This window comes from Trichosurus vulpecula, chromosome 8, assembly GCF_011100635.1.
Source record: "Trichosurus vulpecula isolate mTriVul1 chromosome 8, mTriVul1.pri, whole genome shotgun sequence".
Taxonomy (NCBI): Eukaryota; Metazoa; Chordata; class Mammalia; order Diprotodontia; family Phalangeridae; genus Trichosurus; species Trichosurus vulpecula.
Genome location: NC_050580.1, coordinates 75,503,902 through 75,509,988, shown reverse-complemented (window position 1 = coordinate 75,509,988; position 6,087 = coordinate 75,503,902).

Here is a 6,087-nt window from a genome sequence, read left to right as displayed (position 1 = left end):
GATTCTATGAGGAAAAGAGTGAGGAGTGCATTTGAGGCATTGAGGACAGAATAATTCGATAAGACAGGCTTTAGACTAGCATTCTCAGTTTATTTTTCATTTGAAAGTGCTGAGTTACTAAATTACATATCCATGAAAAGGAATGAAGATAGAATGTATCATGTATTTAAGCGAAAGGCTGCGTAAATATCAACTATTATTTGCCCAGTGGCACTGGTCTGTATCCACCAGCCCTTCCCTAAAGGATACATTGTTCCTCCAGATAAACTTCTTAGTGAATTGTAGCCTTAGTCACTGTACCCTTTGCCATCCAGAGAACACCATAAATGAACAGTTTTCATCTGTGTTGTGAAAATATGTGACTGCCTGTAGAACTTGCTTGGTGCAGGATTGGTGCAGTCTTTTGAGGAAGGAGGATGGATGTTCAGGAAAGATTGGGTGGAATAATCAGAAAGCAGAGGGGCAGAAGATTGGACCTTTGTTTTTCCAACGTAGTGTAGTATTCCCAAAAGTCAGGAATCTGTAGGGGTAGGATAGGGACTTGACCTCCGATATTCTTGGTATAGGGAACTCCCAGGTAAAGCATCAGAAGACATGTCTGGCCTGAGCCTCCTTAAATGAAGGTTCTGGAAGGAACCAGCTAATCAGAGAGAGGGGGGCATAAAGAAGACACCTAGACTACTAGACATACAGAGGTTTTCTCTTCATCTCAGGTATGCTTTTTAATTTTCCCCTAACACGAGCAAGTGAATATCCAAGTCTCCTATCTCTCCCTCTCTGCATCACCTTCCCTTTTATTAATAAAGAGGGAAAAAGGGAGAAATGATAAGGGTGATCTGTAGGAGGACCTGACAACACCACATTTAACCAAATGCAGTAAATGGGAGTGCCATCCTCTTAGGAGTGATCTTGGTCAGTGACAGTGTATTTTTTAACTTAGGTGGGTCAAGTCGTATTTTGAAAGCAATGTTGGTTTGGGACATTTTGGGGATTTATGGAGCAAGAAGAGACTATCCTTAAACCCCTAGGACACTTCTTTCTCTTGCTAACATTGAATTGAGTGCCTCGAATGTGTAAGTTATTGTGTTAGATGTTGGGGAAGATGAATAAGGCTATCTTTTATAGTTTAGTAGGAGAGATGAGACATGTAGATGAATTAACTATGAGGCATAATGGTGAATTGCAGTGAAAGGTGCTGACTGCTATGAGAGTTCAGAGGAGGGACAGATAACTACTGGTTAAGAACGTTACTCATTGATAGCTACTGGACCTGGATTTCACTCGTCAGAGAACACCTGGTGAGGAAACTCTGTGCCAATGCAAATTGGCACCTTGTCCAGTTCTTTCTGCACCAGGGCAAATTGGCACCTTTTGTCTTAGCTGCCTAGAGCACTGAGAGGTTAAATAACTTGTGTAGAGTCTCACAGCCAGTGTGTGCCCATCAGTACTTGAATTCAGGGCCTCCTAGCTTTGAGACTGGCTCTCTTTCCACTTGCTACACTGCATCTGAAGGTTAGGTCTTTTATAATAAGTCAGGATGATTGGATGGTAGGATTTAGTTAGAAGAGACCTTTGATATTACTGGGTCCAACTCCATCATTTTACAGATGGAGAAAGAGTGGCCAGAAAAATGTTAGCAATTTGCCTAAGGTCACAAATGTTGTAAGTAGCAAAGCTGAGGTTCTGACCCAGGTCTTTTGACTCCAAATCCAATGCTCTTCCCACCACTGTTGCTTCCCTTTCAATTCCATTCAACTCAAAAAACAATAAGCACCTATTATGTTCATTCCATCTTGACTCCCCATGGCGTTACACTAGCTGCCTCCCATGCTTGGAATGTACTGCCTCCTACCCATCTCCTCTCAAAGTCCTTTGTTTCCTCCAGACTTAGTTCAAATGCTTTTTTCTGTGTGAAGCCTCTCCTGCTCTTTCAACTGGTGCCTTCTCTCCAAAATTACCTTGTATTAATTTTGTATATAACTATATATGTACATATCTCCCCTAATAGAATGTAAGTTCCTTGTGTTGCACTTTTGTCTTTATATCCCTAGCATCTAACACAGTGCCTGACAGTATACAACTAATAAATGCTTGCTTGATTAATAGACCACCTCCCATGGGAATCAGAGCCAATCCAGAACAATTTGATTAATACTTGTCTTCACAAAAAAGCTACAACCTTACAAGCAATGACTTTTTCTATGGGACCTGAACTGTCATCCCTCCTGGCTGGTGGTGGCAAGAGCATGTCTATTTTAACTAACGTAGTATCTTCTACCCCTGCTCCCAACGCTTAACCCCTTCCTATGCATTCTTTAGCAGCTAGGGCTGGGAGTAAGACCCCGAATTTGTGTGGTTGGAGCCTGGCTGGCATGAAAGTAGACTGACTCACCACCCCTACATGATGAAAGATGACTGAAGTAAAGAGACTTTCCCCAACCCCTATTGGAAAGTCCCATTTCATTTCTTAGTAGTCAAGCTCCCTAGGGGAGCTGGTTTTGGTATAGGTTCAAAGCCACACATGTAGCAGCTAGTGGCAGCATTGAATAAGTCAAGGAAACAGATAACAGTGAGATTACCTTTGGCCAATACAGTAAAAAGAACAATAAAGAAGAGATCTTTAAAACAATCTAATCTAACCTTCTGCACAATGATGAGTCCTAAATGTGATGTCCATGGCATGATTATCCAGCCTCTATCTGGACTCAACTAGTGATGTGTCAAGGTCACTACTTAGAAATTTTTGGATAGCCCTAACTGTTAAATTCTCATGTGGAGCTAAAATCTGCTTTCTGGGTAATTAACAGCTTTTGTTCCCAGCTCTGCCTTCAGAAAGCAACACATCTCTTTTCTCTCCCACATGAAAAATCCTTCAAACACTTGAAAGATAGCTACTGTAATATGTTCTGTGGGTTAAATTTCCCAGAGATGCTGCCAAGTCAGATCTTTCCCATCCCAAATTGTGGAATTAGGTTGTTTTTAATCTAAATGTATTTCAACAAAGTTTGTCCAGTAATCAAAGATATGCCTAATGTATAGTTAAAACATATGGAATATCATAACCATAATAAATGGTCACAGAAGTTGGCTTATTATAAAATGTATAGAATGTGTTTATTCAGCATCAATGCCTCAAGTTTAAAATTAGGTTTTTGCCTTCACAGTTAAATATCTTAAATTTTTATCCCTCAGTCCAGGAATTTTTCAAGGGCCCTTTTCAGATAGCAGAAGTTCAGCAACAGTAGCATTGGGGATGTATCTTGTGATTCTTTTTGGCCTAGGACCTACTTTATAAACCCAAATATTATCTACAGAATGCAATGTCTCTTTCTCACACCCTGTTCTTATTCATGTCCTGCACTCTGTCAGCTACTGGGGATAGGATGGGATTGAGGATGGTAAAAGTAGATATTTATCAGATGTGGTTATAGAAAAATCCTTGGTGATCTTTGAAAAATCAATTTTTCTAAAATTTTATTGTATTTTTATTATGTATTTATTTATTTTGAGACTGGGTTTCCCTATCTCACCCATGCTGGAAGGACAGCAGCTACTCACAGCTCCTTGCCAGTCCTGGCTAGTACACAAGCTTTTTTTTTTTGTGGTCCTTTTCTCCCTGGGGCTTACCACACTGGTGCTATGCTTTGTGTGGACACCAGATAAACTTTGGCCCTGCTGCAGCTCAGAACTCTCCAACTCAAGCTATCTACCAGCCTCAGCCTCCTCAGCAGCCAGGGCTGTAGACATGGGCCCCATGAGGCCAAGTCTGGCCTCAAATCAGTTTCAATAGGATAGTAGGCACTAGGTTCCAAGGGCTTGGGGAGTGGGTGGTGAGGAAGCAAGAGGTTAACTTGTTGTCCCCAACGCCCTACATTTCATCTTCATCTTATGTATTTCACCTGCCCTTCAACCTGGGCCACATAATTTCCTCAAAGCTGCTCCTCAGAATCTCTAGTTGGACCGATAGTCTCGTTGCACAGTTAGATGGTGCAGTGGATAGAGCGCTGGGTCTGGAGTCAGGAAAACTTGAGTTCAAATCCAACCACAGACAATTCCTAGCTGTGCAACCTGGGCAAGTTGCTTAATTTGTCTCAGTTTCCTCATCTGTAAAATGGTGATATAATAGCACCTACCTCACAGGATGATTGTAAGGATCAAATGAGATTATTGTTAAGCACTTAGCACAGTTCAGTGCTATAGAAATGTTAGCTTTTATATTTTATTATTATTAGTCATCTTTGGTGCTACCTCCTACATGGGCTTTCCTGATCCCAGAGTTTGTGAGTGCTTTCTCTCTCAAACTACCTTTTCTTTACATATCTATGTAAGTAATATATTTCTGTAAATATCTATCTAATCATATACTTACAGAAGAATGTAAGCTCTGAGAAAAGTGGTTGTCATTTTTCTCTTTCCATCCCTTGTTCCTAACACAGGGTCTTGCTTTTAGTAGATGTTTAATAAATATTTGTTGGATGATACATCAAGTGCAGACTGAAATTTCAAGACATTCTTCCATGAAGGAAAGGAAATGTGACTCCACACTTTCATTGCATCTAAGATTTCATTAACTTTGGAGGTAGTTATGTCAAACTGTTGCTTCACATAATGAGATTGTGGTTAACTAAAACTGCCAGATCTTTCCCCCCCCATATTATCTACTGTTAAACCAGCTCTTCCCCATTCTACAATTATGCAATTGATTAAAAGTACATACATATATGTGTATATATACATAATACGTGTGTGTGTGTGTGTGTGTGTGTGTGTGTGTGTGTGTGTGTGTGTGTGTGTAGGAAATAGCTTCAGAATTTCAGAGCTGTGAAAGACCTCATTGGCCATGTAGACCAACCCATACTCAGAAAAGATTCTATGCTACCCCACAACCAATAATAGTAATCCAACCTTTGCTTGAAGCCTTCCTGTGAGGGAAAATTTACAATCCTCCAGGCAACCCATCTCATTGTTGTCATAGTTCTGATTGTTAAGATCAAGCCTATATACTGTACACCTCAAACATAGCCTGGTACATAGTGGGTACTCAAGTACTCGTTGATTGATTGAAGCCTAACTTGGCCTCTTTACAATTTGTACCGAGTTCTTTCTTCTTTTTTCTGGGGTCCAGCATTAAGTCCAATCCCTTGTCAAATTAGCAACCTTTAAAGTACTTGAAAACAGCCATGGGTCAGCACCCCTTCCCCCCATATTCCCCTTTTCAGCAGTCATGTCCTTTTACCATGCCACTTTACCATTCTGATTTTGCTCCTCTGGAATCTCTCTATACTGTCTTTGTCCTAAAGGACAATCTCAGGAATTGAACATAGTACTCCAGATATGATCTGGCCACAGGCAGAAAACCATGGCTATCATCTCTGCTGACCAGTTTAGTTACATTTTGGCAGTTTTTTTGTTTTTGTTTTAAAATTTTCAGTACCAAGGGTGGAGTTCATCTGAATCAGTTACTATGTCCTTACATATATTGGCCTCATCAGTCATTTGATCTGCCTTTCAATCCAAAGGTCACTTTCCATGGCCAAGAAAACCAACAGTTAAGCTGCTCTGCCTTTTCTCTGTTGTCGGTTATGGTTGATCCACCTGTCCTGAACAGTGGCCCTACACCTTCTTTAACCCTCTTCCCCAAAGCAGCAAAAAACAAAAGCAAAATCCTTGTCAATGCCCTTAACCATCCTAGCTATCCTTGGTTGGTCCTGAGCTTTAGCACTCTAGTCTTACAGGGTCAGGCCTGTAAGTTTTTATATTCATCCTCTAATATTTGTTCTTGCTCCTACTTTCTGAACGTAATTTTTAAAAATCTAGGTTGGTGAGTTCTCTGTGTACCCATAAAAGACATTTCATAAAATGCCCCTCATAGAAATGATTTCTTTTGTGTTTTCAGAATTTCATCTTTGAAGAGTTTCCCTTTCTTCCTGTACTGACTTTACCTGTAGAATTTTAGCCCACATAATACCACCTATACTTCCTCTGAACCCATTCAAATCTGTTCTTCTCAAGTCTTTAATATATGTCAGGCCATTCTACCTCTATGATGTGGGCTCTTTCCTATCGTAGTTCCTGTCATTTCTGCTC